Here is an 18,643-nt window from a genome sequence, read left to right as displayed (position 1 = left end):
TTACTTGAGGGATAAGAACCCAGATATTGTGGGTCTTACTGAATCAAAACTGAGAGAGGGAGAAGACCTGATGATGGCTGGAGAAGGGAAATATAATGTTTGGAAAAGAAATAGAGTAGGTAAGATGGGAGGAGGAGTGATGTTGCTGGTTAAAAAAGATATAAAGGTGGATCAAGTGAAAGAAGGTATGGGAAAGGCAGAAGTGCTAAAGATCAGAGCAGAAACTAATGAAGGAAAAAAGAGGCACTACATAGTGGTGTACGTACCACCTAAGACAAATGCATGGTCAGTACAGGAATATGAAGAAATGATAAGAGATACAGGAACATGTCTGGAAGAAATGTTGGGTGGCTGTGAACGAACTATAATGATGGGAGATTTTAATTGTAAAGAGGTGTGTTGGGAGGACTGGTCAATGGAGGATCAGAGACAACATGGGGAAATACACTATTGACACTGGCAATGGAAAATGTGTTAACTCAGTGGGTCAAAGAAGATACTAGGTTTGGAGGAGAGGGAGCATCGTCAAGACTGGACTTGGTCTTTAGTACAGAGCCAATGGTCATTGAGGAGATGAGGGTGGAGTGCCCTTTAGCAAAGAGTGATCATGCAGTTTTGGAGTTCAAGGTGATAGATGAAGAGAAATCTAGAAGAAATGAAGAATATAAAGTGGGAAGATGGAATTATGCCAAGTCAGATTTTGGAAACCTAAGGAAATTCTTTCAAGAGACAAATTGGATGAAATTCAAGAGTGCTAAGGGAGCAAATGAAAAGTGGAAGGAATTTATAAAAATATACAAAGAAGGTGAGGAAAAATTTGTACCAATAAGACAACATAGAGAAGTTGGAAAGCAGGACTGGTTTAACGATAGATGTGAAAAGGCTAGAACAAGAAAAGAGGATGCATGGAAGAGGTGGAGAAGGAAAAGACGGATTAAGCAGTGGGAAAGTTACAAAAGAGCAAGAAATGAATATGTGTTGATTAGAAGAGAAGAAAGAAAGAAACAAGAAAAGGATATAATTGATAAATGTAAAGACCAACCAAGGCTTTTTTACAGACATGTGAACAACAACATCAAAAATAGAGAAAGTATTGAAAGTTTAGAAGTAAATGGAGTTTGCAGTGAGGATCCCAGGGAAATGGCAGAGGCTATGAATGGATGCTTTCGGAAGGTATTCACAAAGGAGACTGCTTTTGACAAGCCACTGGTAATGGAACAGAAAGGGATTATGAAGGAGTTTCAAGTAACTGTGGAGGAGATCAAGAATATGATGGGGAGTCTAGAAGTGAGAAAAGCTGTGGGACCTGATGGGGTATCAGGATGGATTTTAAGAGAATGCAGGAGCAACTGGCAGAAAAAGTTTGTGAAGTAATTGATGCCTCATTAAGGGAAGGTGTAGTGCCCCAAGACTGGAAAAGAGCTAACATTGTCCCAATTTATAAATCAGGTAACAAGAGAGACCCATTGAACTATAGACCAGTGTCACTTACAAGTGTGGTAGCTAAGATGTGTGAGAGGGTGGTGAAGAATAGATGGACAGACTTCTTGGAGAAAAATGACATACTTTGTGAGTGTCAATTTGGTTTTAGAAAAGGGCGTTCATGCACGACAAACCTGATATGTTACTATTCGAGGGTGATAGATGTAATACAGGAAAGAGATGGTTGGGCTGATGGAATATATCTGGATTTAAAAAAGGCCTTTGATAAGGTACCACACCGGAGACTGATCTGGAAACTTGAAATGGTAGGAGGAGTGCATGGCAGTTTACTAAAATGGATGGAAGACTTTTGGTAGGAAGAGAAATGAGAACAATAATTAAGGACAGACCATCAGAATGGGGCTTGGTGGAGAGTGGAGTTCCACAGGGATCAGTGTTGGCACCAGTAATGTTCGCGGTCTACATAAATGACATGGTGGATGGGGTGTCCAGTTATGTGAGCCTATTTGCAGACGATGCAAAATTGTTAAGAAAAGTGAGATGTGACAAAGATTGCAAACTACTCCAGGAAGACTTGGACAGAATATGGAAATGGAGCTGTACATGGCAAATGGAGTTCAACACGACAAAATGCAAGAAATTAGAGTTTGGCAAGAGTGAAAGAAGAATCAGGAGTATGTACAAGATAGGAAATGAAGACATAAAACCAGTCATGAAGAAAAAGACCTTGGGGTGACAATTACCAATGACCTATCGCCAGAGAGACATATAAACAAAATAATTGGAGAAGTATTGAACTTATTGAGGAACATAAGAGTGGCGTTCAGATATTTAGATGAAGAAATGATGAAGAAAATAATTACTGCAATGATAAGACCAAGGCTTGAATATGCAACAATACAGTGGGCTCGAACTTAAAGAAACACATAAGGAAACTAGAGAAAGTACAGAGGGCTGCAACAAAATGGTGCCTGACTTAAGAGATTTGACTTATGAAGACAGACTGAACAGAATGCAACTTCCGACCCTGGAAAACAGAAGAGAAAGGGGAGACCTGATAGCAATATACAGAGTGATGATTGGCATGGAAAAATGGATAGGGAAGATCTGTGTATGTGGAATGAAAGAATGTCGAGAGGGCATGGGAAAAACTAAAATGGCCACTTATAGGAGAGATGTGAAAAATATAGCTTCCCTCATAGAAGGGTGGAAGCATGGAATAGTTTAGACGTGGAAGTGGTCAACGCAAGGAATATTCATGATTTTAAGAAAAAGCTGGACATTAGTAGATATGGAGACGGGACAACGAGCATAGCTCTTTTCCGTATGTTACAATTAGGTAAATACAATTAGGTACACACACACACACACACACACACACACACACACACACACACACACACACACACAGTGAAGGAGGTGAACTATAGTAAGAGAAATGAGGAAGTGATAAGTATGCTTATAACAGATGGCAAGAGGGACATTAATATTATAACAGTATACATACCACCCAGAACCAGTGCTTGGGAATATGAACAGTACCAAATGGTGATGAGAAATATTCTAGACAGAATGGATGGAAAATTACTTAATGGGAAGAGAAATGAGAACAGTGGTGAGAGGAAGGAAGTCCGAGTGGAAGAAGGTAACCAGTGGAGTTCCACAAGGGTCAGTGCTGGGTCCCATCATGTTTTTGATTTATGTTAATGATATGCCAGTAGGAATTGACAGCTATATGAACATGTTTACGGACGATACTAAAATTATGAGGAGAGTAAAGAATGTGGAAGATTGTAACAAGTTACAGGACGATCTTGATAAAATATATGAGTGGAGTAAAGAGTGGCAGATGGAATTTAATATAGACAAGACCCATGTTATGAAAATGGGAAGAAGTAGATACAGACCAAACTGGGATTACAGACTGGGTGATGAAAAAATTAAAGAGACCAATGAGGAGAAAGACTTAGGAGTAACCGTGCAAAACACTTTGTCACTGGAGAAACACATTAACAAGATTTTTTTGAAAACATACAACATGCTTCAAAATATTGGCTTTGCATTCCACTACCTAGATGAAGGAATGATGATGAAGATATTAAATACCTTAATAAGACCCCAGCTAGAATATGCAGCATGTGTCTGGTCACCGCATATGAAGAAAAATGTGAAGAAGGTAGAAAGGGTACAAAGGCTGGCAACAAGAATGGTTCCAGGACTCAGGGAGTTAGACTATGAGGAAAGACTGAGGAAGCTGGGGCTGACCACATTAGAAGAGAGAAGAACAAGAGGAGACATGATAACTATGTATAAATTGGTGAACAAGATTGACATACTGGATAGAGAGTTGATAAAGGTGACCACAAGTAATCATCTCCGAGGACATGGAAAAAAGCTAATAAAGGACATCTGTCTAAATGACGTGAGAAAATACAGTTTCCCGTATCGTAGCATTGATAAGTGGAATAAATTGAGCAGTCATGTCGTTGACGCGGTGTGTGTCAATCAGATGAAAGAGATATGACAGGAATGGACAAGGAGACAGGACACAGAGAGCTTAGCTCAGGCCCTGTAATACACAAATAGGTAAATACACACACACACACACACTGAGCAGTCATGTCGTTGACGTGGTGTGTGTCAATCAGATGAATATATGACAGGAATGGACAAAGAGACAGGACACAGAGAGCTTAGCTCGGGCCCTGTAATACACAAATAGGTAAATACACACACACACACACACACACACACACACACACACACACACACAAAGGTAAATATAAACTGTAGCCTGTTTGAGCCATCAGTGGTTGTTTAGTCTGCAACATCAACTCGAAAGAGAATCAGACTTCACAGGGTTTCAAGGAATAATGGAGAAGAGCACTATGTGAAGAAAATTCTGGAGTTAGAAGGTAAAATTGAAAAACTGTTTGAAAAGTATGAGGGCCTGGAAACGAGTTATGACAATGTAAAAGAGACTGTGCCGATGAACTGCAGCACTGAAGAGGAATTAAGCTAATTAAAGTGACTGTGGAGAATCTCTAGGAAAAGTGATGGAGAAGCAGGGTTCAGGAAGTGGAAAGAAAGGAGGTAAATTACAAAGTTGCAAGTCTGGAATCAAAGGTCAGGGAGAAAACTTTGAAATTATAGATCAACAGATCATATGTGAGAGAAGGTTAATTGAGACTGGAGTTAGACAAAAAGGTGTGTGGTGATATTTGGTGTGGAGGATTGAAGAAAAAAAAATGGTGATAAATAATATCATTAATGAAAGGAGGAAAAGACCTAGTACAAGAAATAGGGACTTCTAGAATTGGAAAGTTCACAAGAGAAGGTATGATAAGAATCAAACTTAAGTCACAAAAGGATGTAGATGAATTGGTGGAGAAGTCATGCTAGATATGAAACAACAAGGAAGATTTGGTTGAGAAGAGATCTCGGTGAAGGAAAGAGAAATGTTAAATGAGTTGAGAAAGGAGGCTTTGAAAAAAAAATTTTTCTGGAGAATCTTGGATATGAGACTGAAAAAGTGTGGAGAATCTCTATGGAAATGTAATGTATTCCAACATAAATGATGGAGAAGATTACTTGAGGCAAGAACCCAGATATTGTGGGTCTTACTGAAACAAAACTGGAGAAAAGACCTGATGAAGGTTGGAGAAGGAAATATAACGTTTGGAAAAGAAATAGAGTAGGTAAGATGAGGAAGTGATGTTGCTGGTTAAAAAGATATAAAGGTGGATCAAGTGAAAAAGGTATGGGAAAGGCAGAAGTGCTAAAGATCAGAGCAGAAACTAATGAAGGAAAAAGAGGCACTACATAGTCTGACAAATGCATGGTCAGTACAGGAATATGAAGAAATGATAAGTGATACAGGAACATGTCTGGAAGAAATGTTGGGTGGCTGTGAACGAACTATAATGATGGGAGATTTTAATTGTAAAGAGGTGTGTTGGGAGGACTGGTCAATGGAAGGATCAGAGACAACATGGGGAAATACACTATTGACACTGGCAATGGAAAATGTGTTAACTCAGTGGGTCAAAGAAGATACTAGGTTTGGAGGAGAGGGAGCATCTTTAGTACAGAGCCAATGGTCATTGAGGAGATGAGGGTGGAGTGCCCTTTAGCAAAGAGTGATCATGCAGTTTTGGAGTTCAAGGTGATAGACGAAGAGAAATCTAGAAGAAATGAAGAATATAAAGTGGGAAGATGGAATTATGCCAAGACAGATTTTGGAAACCTAAAGAAATTCTTTCAAGAGACAAATTGGATGAAATTCAAGAGTGCTAAGGGAGCAAATGAAAAGTGGAAGGAATTTATAAAAATATACAAAGAAGGTGAGAAAAAATTTGTACCAATAAGACAACATAGAGAAGTTGGAAAGCAGGACTGGTTTAACGATAGATGTGAAAAGGCTAGAACAAGAAAAGAGGATGCATGGAAGAGGTGGAGAAGGAAAAGACGGATTAAGCAGTGGGAAAGTTACAAAAGAGCAAGAAATGAATATGTGTTGATTAGAAGAGAAGAAAGAAAGAAACAAGAAAAGGATATAATTGATAAATGTAAAGACCAACCAAGGCTTTTTTACAGACATGTGAACAACAACATCAAAAATAGAGAAAGTATTGAAAGTTTAGAAGTAAATGGAGTATACAGTGAAGATCCCAGGGAAATGGCAGAGGCTATGAATGGATGCTTTCGGAAGGTATTCACAAAGGAGACTGCTTTTGACAAACCACTGGTAATGGAACAGAAAGGGATTATGAAGGAGTTTCAAGTAACTGTGGAGGAGATCAAGAACATGATGGGGAGTTTAGAAGTGAGAAAAGCTGTGGGACCTGATGGGGTATCAGGATGGATTTTAAGAGAATGCAGGGAGCAATTGGCAGAAAAAGTTTGTGAAGTAATTGATGCCTCATTAAGGGAAGGCGTAGTGCCCCAAGACTGGAAAAGAGCTAACATTGTCCCAATCTATAAATCAGGTAACAAGAGAGACCCATTGAACTATAGACCAGTGTCACTTACAAGTGTGGTAGCTAAGATGTGTGAGAGGGTGGTGAAGAATAGATGGACAGACTTCTTGGAGAAAAATGACATACTTTGTGAGTGTCAATTTGGTTTTAGAAAAGGGCGTTCATGCACGACAAACCTGATATGTTACTATTCGAGGGTGATAGATGTAATACAGGAAAGAGATGGTTGGGCTGATGGAATATATCTGGATTTAAAAAAGGCCTTTGATAAGGTACCACACCAGAGACTGATCTGGAAACTTGAAATGGTAGGAGGAGTGCATGGCAGTTTACTAAAATGGATGGAAGACTTTTTGGTAGGAAGAGAAATGAGAACAATAATTAAGGACAGACCATCAGAATGGGGATTGGTGGAGAGTGGAGTTCCACAGGGATCAGTGTTGGCACCAGTAATGTTCGCAGTCTACATAAATGACATGGTGGATGGGGTGTCCAGTTATGTGAGCCTATTTGCAGGCGATGCAAAATTGTTAAGAAAAGTGAGATGTGACAAAGATTGCGAACTACTCCAGGAAGACTTGGACAGAATATGGAAATGGAGCTGTACATGGCAAATGGAGTTCAACACGACAAAATGCAAGAAAATAGAGTTTGGCAAGAGTGAAAGAAGAATCAGGAGTATGTACAAGATAGGAAATGAAGACATAAAACCAGTCATGAAGAAAAAGACCTTGGGGTGACAATTACCAATGACCTATCGCCAGAGAGACATATAAACAAAATAATTGGAGAAGTATTGAACTTATTGAGGAACATAAGAGTGGCGTTCGTATATCTAGATGAAGAAATGATGAAGAAAATAATTACTGCAATGATAAGACCGAGGCTTGAATATGCAACAATACAGTGGGCTCCGAACTTAAAGAAACACATAAGGAAACTAGAGAAAGTACAGAGGGCTGCAACAAAATGGTGCCTGACTTAAGAGATTTGACTTATGAAGACAGACTGAAAAGAATGCAACTTCCAACCCTGGAAAACAGAAGAGAAGGGAGACCTGATAGCAATATACAGAGTGATGATTGGCATGGAAAAATGGATAGGGAAGATCTGTGTATGTGGAATGGAAGAATGTCGAGAGGGCATGGGAAAAAACTAAAAATGGCCACTTATAGGAGAGATGTGAAAAAATATAGCTTCCCTCATAGAAGGGTGGAAGCATGGAATAGTTTAGACGTGGAAGTGGTCAACGTAAGGAATATTCATGATTTTAAGAAAAAGCTGGACATTAATAGATATGGAGACGGGACAACACGAGCATAGCTCTTTTCCCGTATGTTACAATTAGGTAAATACAATTAGGTAAAATACACACACACACACACACACACACACACACACACACACACACACCTGTGGGAATCTATAAGATGGGAAATGGAGTAGAACTGGAGAAAGTAAAAAAGGAAAAGGACTTAGGAGTGACGATGGAAGTAAACAATCAACCAGTAAGCCATATTGATAGAATTTTTAGAGAAACATATAATTTGCTGAGGAATATTGGAGTAGCATTTCACTACATGGACAAAGAAATGATGAAGAAATTGATAAGTACTATAATAAGACTCAGATTGGTATATGCAGGAGTAGTGTGGACCCCTCATAGAAAGAAACACATAAGGAAATTGGAGAGGCTACAAAAAATGGCTACAAGAATGGTCCCAGAACTTAAAGGGATGACATATGAGGAGAGACTAAAGGCTATGGATCTACCAACCTTGGAACAAAGAAGGGAGAGAGGAGACCTGATACAAGTCTATAAATTGATCAACGGAATGGACCAAGTGGATAATGAGAAACTGATCCTGAGAGAAGAATATGACATCCGAAGCACAAGATCGCATAGTAAAAAGCTGAGAAAGGGAAGATGTCTGAGAGATATTAAAAAATATAGTTTCCCGCAGAGATGTATTGAGACGTGGAACAGTTTAGATGAAGAAGTAGTGTCTGCAATGAGTGTGCACACTTTTAAAGTAAGATTGGATAAGTGTAGATATGGAGACGGGGCCACACAAGCATAAAGCCCAGGCCCTGTAAAACTACAACTAGGTAAATACAACTAGGTAAATACACACACACACACATATGAGGAGAGACTAAAGGCAATGGATCTACCAACCTTGGAGCAGAGAAGAGAGAGAGGGGATCTGATACAAGTTTATAAATTGATTAACGGAATGGATGAAGTGGATAATGAGAAACTGATCCTGAGAGAAGAATGTGACTTTAGAAGCACAAGATCGCATAGTAAGAAACTAAGGAAGGGACGATGTCTGAGAGATGTTAAAAATTTAGTTTCCCGCAAAGATGTGTTGAGACTTGGAACAGTTTGAGTGAGGAAGTGGTATCAGGAAAGAGTGTACATAGTTTTAAAGAAAAATTGGATAAGTGTAGATATGGAGACGGGACCACACAAGCATAAAGCCCAGGCCCTGTAAAACTACAACTAGGTAAATACAACTAGGTAAATACACACACACACTAAAAGGTATCACCACAACTACTATGGAAAGTTGCTGTGGTTGGTACTATGCAAAATTTTCCAGTAACTGACAACATTTCCTATACCTGATTGCTGCTGGTTCAAGTGCATTCTGCTTCCCCATACAATTACTTGCCCAATAGCACTCAATAATAAACATTAATCATACAACTCATCATGAAATATGTGGTATTAGTGAAGTCCTTTCAGTATACTGTATAGCACTTGGCAGCAGGTAAGTACTGTCTCCTGATCCACCCATATAAGTGTTCACACATACATGGAGCTACATGGCTCCATGAAAAGGTTACTACACAAACATGGACACATTTGTATGCTGATTCACCTATGCATCTTGAACAGCACATGGGAAACACCTGGGTTGTGGGGGAGAGGTCATTATCCATCTGTACACCATTAACTTGTCCTTTTTTTTTTTTTTATACCATGTGGGCTTTTCATGGGAATTTATGGGCTAAAGGGGATACTTATTAAGGGTACCTCCTATTTCAAAGCCCACCCGCTAGGAAACCGTTGCCCCGAGTGAGGAAGCCCAACCTTCACTCAGACTGTGGACAGGATTCAACCTGCGCGCTTGAGACCCTCGGATCCCAAAGCACGCACGGATCCACTGTACCACGGCGGCCCCCGGTCCTTGAATAGACATCATCCACTCAGCCTCATTGTCTTACTCCAGAATCACCATAGTGACCCAAGTCTGGCCAGTGACTCCACCAAAATTCTGTAATGGCTTCAGCTGTGCATCAAGCCACTGAGTTGTTCCAGGAACCTTCATGACTTAAACATTAGAGGAAAGGGTGTGTAGATGGGAAGAGATCAATCCTCAATAGCAAAGCATTAGAAAAAGATAGACATGGTACATAACCCTTTAACTGATGTCTTGCAGTTCAATTTATATTGCAATTTAAAATTTTGGAGATGTGTGGTAAAGGTTAAAAAATGCAGATCAGCTGGGTCACAAACATCACAGATAATTGTCTTGTTGTAAAAATCTTCTTCCAAGATTTATTTGAAACATTATCCATGTAAGAGTGCATATGAGCAGAGAACATTTGATTGTGTGTTAAGTAACATCATTATCGTACAAAATAGCACCAGTGAGGAGAGAGTAAACACACTACAGCAATGCAAATATGGAAACCTGCAAACACTGTGTACCAAGTGCTAGTTAATGCTGTGGCTTGCTGGGCAGACTGTCCTGTGACCATCAAGATGAGACACCTTACTCCAAAATGCAATTTTTATTTTGATTTTATAAAAGAAGCATTGTATGCACTTAGGTAACAAGGAATAAAATGGCCGTAATTTTAATGGCTGTGAAGGTTGACTAAAATATTGTCATCTTATACTGCTCATGTTTTGAAAATTATTTCCATTAAGTTTCTTATGTTTTAAAATTCATCTGCACATTCTAACTCTGTAACACCTCACTGCCTCCAGCAGTGTCCCGCAAGGGGCTGGGCACAGAAGTACCTCCACCTCTTCCTCCTCAATTAGTCTTTCCTTGCTTATTCAAGTACCTCTACAAACAAACTCTTTCAACTATCCTATTGACTTTGTCTATCTACTTCTACCTTTCCTTCTTGCTGGAAGTTTGCCTACATTCAGCCTGTTCCTAAAAAGGGTGACCGTTCTAATCCCTCAAACTACCGTCCTATAGCTTTAATCTCTTGCTTGCCTAAAGTTTTTTAATCTATCCTCAATAGGAAGATTCTAAAACATTTGCCACTTCACAATCTTCTATCTGATTACCAGTATGGCTTCGTCAAGGTCACCCTACTGGTGATCTGGCGTTCCTTACTGAGTCTTGGTCATCCTCTTTTAGAGATTTCGGTGAAACTTTTGCTGTTGTGTTAGACATATCAAAAGGTTTTGATCAAGTCTGGCACAAAGCTTTGATTTCAAAACTGCTCTCCTATGGTTTCTATCCATCTCTCAGCAATTTCATCTCAAATTTCCTTTTCCAACTGTTCTATTGTAGCCATAGTAGATGGCCACTGTTCTTCTAAATCTATTAGCAATGGTGTTCCTCATAGTTCTGTCCTGTCACCCACTCTCTTTCTATTACAGTAAGGTCTCGGTTTACGTCAGAGTTACGTTCCTGAAACATGACGTAAGTCGATTTTCCGTACATTTCAAAGCATATGGAGTTTTCAACCAATCATTGTTTATGGTCATTCAGGTAAGTTAAAGGTTATATTGTTATATTATTTACAAGTATGTAGGAATATGAAACACAAGCTTGTTTTTGTTGTTGATTAGGACCACGAACGCGAAGGACTGCAGGTTGCAGAGAGGGGTGGACGCCTGAGGTCGCCAGAAGGGTGGGCAGGTCGAATGTTGTGACACCCAGGGTGGACAGCTGGGAGCGTAGTGCAGTGCGGTGGGAGTAGAAGCATGGGCAGCGGGGCAGGAAATGCAATAGGGATCAGCAGACAGGCGCAGACGGTGCAAGTCAGCTGCGAGTGTCGTGTGGCCCAGGCGAAGGCTCCGGAGTTGTTATTGTTGTGATGGGTGTGCCGCGTGCGAGCCCTCAAGGTCGTCAACCTCCCCGTTGTCATGGTAATGGGCTTCCCATTTTCTTCTTCCCTCCCTCACACACAGCTGCTGCCTCCCTTCTCATGTCTTTTAATTATGTCCTTTTTTTCTTGTAGCATAATGGTTTTCCTTTTCTTAGCATCACTGCTGTCACTAAGAAGTTTTCTCTTTGGTGCCATTGAGCAAGATACTAAGAACTTGAGTCAGTAAACGCAGAAGTAGGATAACACTCTTGCCAGGGGCGACGGTGTGGTGGAAGTGAGGCAAGGTGTTATTGTATTCAAGCGTGAGGCGGGCGGTGTGGCGGGCAACCACCAACAATAACAATAAATCCCGCACTTTAGGATTTATAAATTTTCAATTTTTTTAATCTTAAATTGCCTTATAGTGGACTGACGTAACTACGAGTGTTATTGTATTCAAGCGTGAGGCGGGCGGTGTGGCGGGCAACCACCAACATTAACAATAAATCCCACACTTTACGATTTATAAATTTTCAATTTTTTTAATCTTAAATTGCCTTATAGTGGACTGACGTAACTACGAGTTTGACGTAACTCGAGACCGACGTAACCCGGGACTTTACTGTATTCATTAATGACCTTCTTAACCAAAATTCTAGCCCTATCCATTCTTACGCTGATAATATTACCCTACATCTTTCCACGTCCTTTCAGAGACGACCAACCCATCAGGAAGTCAACAGGTCACGCAGGGATGCCACAGAATGCCTGACTTCTGATCTCTAAGATTTTTTATTGGGAAAGAGAAAATTAATAGTTTTCAATGCCTCAAAAACTCAATTCCTCCATCTATCAACTCGACACAACCTTCTTCAACTCAACTGTCTCCCTCTTCCCCACTTGAATACCCTCAGTCTGTCCTTTACTCATAATCTTAACTGGAAACTTCACATCTCATCTCTTGCTAAAACAGCTTCTATGAAGTTAAGCATTCTGCGGCATCCCTGCCAGTTTATTTTACCCCTCCAACTGCTAACTCTGTACAAGGGCCTTATCCATCCTTGTATGGAGTACTCTTCACATGTTTGGGATAGTTCCACACACACAATTTTATTAGATAGGGTGGAATCAAAAGCTTTTCATCTCATCAACTCCCCTCCTCTGGCTGACTGTCTTCAGCCTCTTTCTCACCATCGAAATGTTGCATCTCTATCTTTTATCGCTATTTTCATGCTAACTGTTCTTGCTAACTGCATGCCTCCCCTCTTCCTGCAGCCTCGCTGCACTAGGTTTTCTTCTTCCTCTCAGCCCTATTCTGTCCAACTCTCTAATACAAGAGTTAACCAGTACTCTCATTGATTCACACCGTTCACTCTGGAACTTTCTGCCTGCTTTTGTATTTCCATCTTCCTATGACTTAACTTCTTTTAAGAGAGAGGTGTCAAGATATTTGTCCCACTCTTTTGACAATTTATTTTGTATTTTTTTAGGAGACTGCAATTCCAGTGTTTTTTTTTTTTTTTTTTTCCTTCTTTTTTCTTTTTTCTTTTATTTATTTATTTATTTTTTTTTTTTTCTTTATTTATTTTATTTTTATTTTATTTTTTTATTTATTTATTTATTTTATTTTATTTTTTTTTTTTTGTGTGTGTGTGTGTGTCCTTGGCAATTCTCCCTCATAAAAAAGAAATAAAATAATAAATAAAAAAAAACCCTTCACTCAACTCCTTCACTCTTCCTTGTGATCTACCTTTCAGATCAATATCTTCAACTTTGTTCATATCTATACACTTTCTTTGCACACTTCTTGTCCTTTCTCTTCTCTTTATGGCCATACCATCTCTGTGTGTTCCTTTTCATCCATTCCACTTTTCAACACTTGCACAAATACTTGTATAATTTTCCATGCACACTTTCATTGCTCACTCTCCTATTTTACCACTCCACACCCCTCTCACAGATAACTCATTTCCACAGCACACATTTTGGTCGTTGTTCTGACCCAAATGTCAATGCTGGCAACAGAATACATTCTTTGAACATCTCTACAGTTACAAACACATTTCTTCCTTAATCCTGTAACCTGCCTGCCTTTCACAATCCTTTCTTATCTCTCCACCTGTCTCAACATGTTTCCCTATTACTGTTCCCAGATACTCTGTGTTTCACCTCCTCCACACTCCTCCCATAAAACCACATCACATCTCCCCACGGCTGACTTTTTTTTTTTTTTTTTTTATGTTATGGCCTATAGCACCTGTAGGCACACTTGAAGATCATATGTGGGAAGTGGTGTTCAGCTTCTGCCCATTAGTGGCACAGACAATTTATTTATAGTGGTACCCATATTAGGGCCCATATCACCACCCAAGCACATCTTCAGTGCAACCACCTAAAACCTGGGTATCACGGTGATATGTAAGTAACTTTGAACCACTCGACAAATAGCATAGTTTCAAACTGATACATAGTTTTCAAACTCTATGAGGTATCCCTAAAGTCGCACACCACTTCTCTTCTCACACACCACCTGTACAATTCACCTTTACTTTCCATCTCTCACACATGAGAAGTCACAACAACAAGATGTGTGAAAACAGCTCCCAGGGGAAGCACAACAGCAGGCATTGGAACCTGACCTAGACCATATGTACAAGGTGGTAGGAGGCTGTTGGGTTCTCACATTTTCAAAATAAACAAGATATGGGTCCCGTATAAAGTGGAAAATAGAGGGAGAGAAGGAACTAGGTGGCACTGCCAAACGTACGGGATCAAAACAAATGCCATGTTTTGAAATCCAAAGGTTTATTGAAATACCTGTTGGCCTGAAGAGACTGAGTGATGATAATGATAGCACAGACAAGGATTTTTCTAGATTTAGAAAGGGAAGAGGTAATATGAGAAGGCTGAGACAAATGTGGAAAGGGAGATAAAATAAATGAAGGAAGTGATGTAAAGTATGATGGAAAAACAAGGTAAGTTAATGAAAGAAAACACTGAACTAAAAGTGAGATTAGAGGAATGTGAGAGTAAGAGAAATAAATCAAGAGATGAAGGAGGAGATGCAGGAGATAAAGAAACTATTTTCTATGTACTAAAGGCAACATGTTGTGAGTATAAGAATCCTTAAGAAGCCTACAGAAGAAAATACAGGAATAGAAGGATAAAGTAGAGAGTGGAATGGGGGAAAACAAATTGGAAGAATTATGAAATGCCTGGAAACAGGAACAGGAAGAAGAAAAAGTAAAATTCTCCGAGGTAGTAAGGAAGCAAATACAGGGAAAGACAAAAGATTGTTTTATAAGTAATTAAGGAGAGAGATGATCTTGTGAGGGATACAGTTGATAAGAGGAAATGTATCTTTATTTTTGAGCTGAAGGGAAAAAAGATCCAAACAAGTTTATGAGAGCATGAAGAGTGAGAATTGGCCAAAACTATTATCAAACATGTCTAAGACAGCATGCAGGAGTTAGACCAGGAAGTGAAGGAAATGTTTAGGTTGGGAATGGGAAGGTTTAGTGAAGGAGGTAAAAGACCAATGAAAGTGAGAATGAGATCGCAGGTGGCGGTGGAGGAAATTATGATAAGAAAAGGGAAGCTGGCCAATGATACTGAATTTCAGGATATATGGATAAGAGATATGAACTGGAAGAGAGGGAAAAGGAGAAAGTGCGAAGAAATGAAGTTAAGGAAAAAAAACAAGAAAAGGCAGAAGATTGAGAAAAAGATTTTCTACTGGAGGGTTCTAGATATGAGACAGAAGGAATGGTGTCTTCAGGAGGAGGAGGTCATGGAAGAGGCAAGAAATTAAGAGTGACTTTTACTAATATAGATAGGTTATTATCCAGTGTGTTGGAGCTTAGAAATTATTTGAAAGAAAGAAAAGACTGGATGTAATGTGCACAGTGGAAACAAAACTGAAAGAGGAGATCCATGTTAGCTTTAACATGTTACCCGCGATATGACAACACCCAACACGCGCCCATCGTGGCAACTTTCAGACCACTCTCCCGCCAGTCACAGTGCAGCTATGAGAGAGAAATCACGTAGGTACCTTCGTTCCATCCCAATGACTCGTATGCACTGATAAAATTGGTGTCTCACCAGTGGCCTAACACGCAGTATTACAATATTTTCTTTCCCTATTGCGTCTTGAGCCACCAGTGCACCACTCAATTTTTGTACCACCATTGGCCCAATTCGCCACTTTGGAATATGTTGGTCTTCTGTTGCGTCTTGTGCCACTAGTGTACCACTTGATTTTAAGTAAATGGGCAAATGATAATAAGAATATATGTCGACTAGTAAAAAAATTGGACCACATACGATATGCATGAAAGTACTAAGCAATTATGTTGTTTTCATTAGATTGATTTATTGATATTTTTACGTCTGCAGACTATGGATCCTTCGTCATTCTATGGTAGACATGATGACCAAGACACCTCTGATGAAGATTTTACTCTCACCAAGGTAAGCTACTCGAGTAGCAGTGAAGAAAGTGATGAAGCAGGAGAGACAGGAACTAATGGAGCAGATGAACTAGGAGAAATAGATGATGAGTCTGCATCTACCAGTAGGCTTGCACCTGTACAGAGATGGGGGCCTGTTTCTTCAAAACAGTGTCCTTATGCCTTTAGTTTAGTGGTACAGAACTGGTAACCTTGCTTCATGTAAACCCAGTCACAGGAAAACCAGAGCCTATTGATATGTGTGCATTATTCATAACTGATGATCTTTTGGACACAATAGTCAGTCAGACTGATATATATGCTCAGCAAAAAATAAATGCAGCACCACTGACAAGGAGGTCAAGGCTCATTGCATGGAAACCCACAACAAGGAATGAAATAAAAAAATCCTAGGTATAATACTTTACATGGGAATTGTTGGTATGCCAGAGATTTCTTCTTATTGGAGTAAAAACAAGTTGTATACTGGCTCTATTAGCAGTGTGATGACCAGAGAGAGGTTTGAAATCCTTCTTAGGTGTATACATTTCAGGGATAATTCTGATGTTGATGACCCACTTGATCCATTATTCAAAGTCAGACCCTTGGTCACAGCCATTAGAGACCGCTGCCAGGCTGTTTACAAGCCAGGTCCCATGGTTGTGATTGATAAGAGTATGGTACCCTGCAGAGGCAGAAGTAAGGTTAAGCAGTATATTCCTGGGAAAGCACATAAATATGGCTTCAAGTTGTACAAGGTGTGTACTCCAAGTTAGTATACATGGAATTTCAAGATTCATTCAGGCAGTCAAAGAAAGCATCAGGGGACTAAACTCCACTGAAAGCCTAACAGTAGAACTATGTGAAGAACTATTAGATATGGGCACCACTCTTTATGCTGATAACTACTATTGCTCATTGACACTAACAGAATACCTGTTGAAAAAGAAAACTTACCTTTGTGGAACCCTAAACAGCACAAGAAAGTACCTTCCCAAGGAAGTAACTGAAAGCAAACTAAAGAAAAATTAAACGAAAGGACAGGAGAACAGCAATGGTATCAAAGTTTTCAAATGGAGGGATAAAAGAAATGTCCTGACTATCTCAACTGTCTCTGAACACAGTGATCAACTAGTTCCCAGTGGCAAGGTAAACAGATGTAGAGAAGAGGTTTTCAAACCACAAAGTGTAATGGCATACAACAAGACAAAGAAAGGTGTGGATGTATCTGACCAGTACACATCCTACTACAGTCTGCTAAGAAAAAGCAAAAAATGGTACAGAAAGTTGGCCTTTGAACTGCTCACTGGATTAACAGTTGTAAATGCTTGGGTTCTCCATTGCCAGGACTTCCCTAGGGCTAAGACGAGTCAGCTGCAATTTCGAGTCTTTAGTGTATTCCCTCATTGGAGAAGAGCCTAATAACATTAGACCTGAAAAAAGTCCTGGAGTCATATCAGGAAAAAGAAATCCTCATAGACTGACTGAGAAAGGTGGGCCTAAGAGTAACACAAGAAAAAGGTGTCGTGGCTGCTATGAAAAGATCTATCTTTCTGAAGGCTTCAAGGAAGCAAGAAATAAAGCGAGAAGGATGAACACATTCTGCTCTGAGTGTGAGGATAAGCCACACCTATGTATTACATGCTTTGCAGAGAAGCATGATACATGAAATACATGTCTTTCTTTTCCATGTAAGGAGAAAAAAAAAAAAAAAAATTCATGATATATGTTACTGTACTAAAAATTAATGTTTTTTTGAGTCTACATATTACAATACTATCTTTGAATGTTACTGAAAGGATTTCAGTGGCATAGTGTTTTTTTTTTTTTTTTTTTTTTTTTTCATATGTATCATTAGTCTTGTTTTTTATTCACATTTTCAGTTCAGCGTGGGGAGATTGTATTTTTTTATGAATTATCTTTTGGATATCATTGAAAGAATTTGAGTGACATAATGCATTTTTTCATATGGATGTAGCATTTATCATTATTTGTTTTTCTTTTTTTTATGTCACATTTTCTGTTTTACATGGGAAAATTATATTTTTCTTATTAATTGTCTTTGAGTGTTATTGAAAGTAATTCAGTGCCATAATTCACTTTTTTTCATATATATAATTCATAATTATATATGTTTTTCAATTTCACATTTCAAGTTCTGCATAGGACCTTATATTTTTGTGTTTTTTTTCACAATTTCTTACTATTCTTATGAAAAACATACTTTATATTGAGTTTTGGAGTCTCAACATATTGTTTTGAAAATACATTGAAATACAAATTAGTGTTTGACTTTGAATTCTTTTCCCACTTCTCTACACCCTTTGCTACTGTAGGAAACGCTGAGAAATAACCAATCATTATTTACAGATGAGAAAAAAATCTATAAATATATTCTTTTGCTTAATCTTAATTGTGCCACCAGTGTACCACTTCCCCGTGAAAAAATATAATCATTGGTACACCGGTGTACCACAACGCGGGTAACATGTTAAAGAAGGATATAATAGCTGGAGAAGAGACAGGAAGGGAAAAAGGGGAAGAAGAGTGCTAATAATGGTTCATGATAATATATGTGTGGAGGAAGTGCAATATGGTGATGGCATGGTGGAAGTAGTGGGAGTAACAATCAAGACAGGAATTGAAAAAAAGGAAAATCATAGTTACATATGTGCTACCTAAGACAAATACAGAGAGAACTGAAGA

At 39.1% G+C, this 18,643-nt stretch overlaps 1 protein-coding gene across 2 annotated transcripts in view; it reads left to right on the top strand.

Moving 5' to 3' along the window:
* Positions 1-18,643, top strand: part of LOC123515448 (F-box only protein 28-like) — a 185,558-nt gene that overhangs the window by 147,414 nt on the left and 19,501 nt on the right. The window contains exon 10 of one of the 2 annotated variants that reach the window (XM_045274018.1): positions 15,885-18,222. The exons of the other annotated variant lie outside the window; for it this stretch is intronic. The gene's annotated coding sequence lies outside the window, so the exon portion shown is untranslated. Of the gene's footprint in view, positions 1-15,884; positions 18,223-18,643 lie in introns of those variants that run through there. 2 annotated transcript variants of the gene reach the window in all.

The sequence above is a fragment of the Portunus trituberculatus genome, chromosome 39, assembly GCF_017591435.1.
Source record: "Portunus trituberculatus isolate SZX2019 chromosome 39, ASM1759143v1, whole genome shotgun sequence".
Lineage (NCBI taxonomy): Eukaryota > Metazoa > Arthropoda > Malacostraca > Decapoda > Portunidae > Portunus > Portunus trituberculatus.
This window is presented reverse-complemented; position numbering and strand designations above follow the sequence as displayed.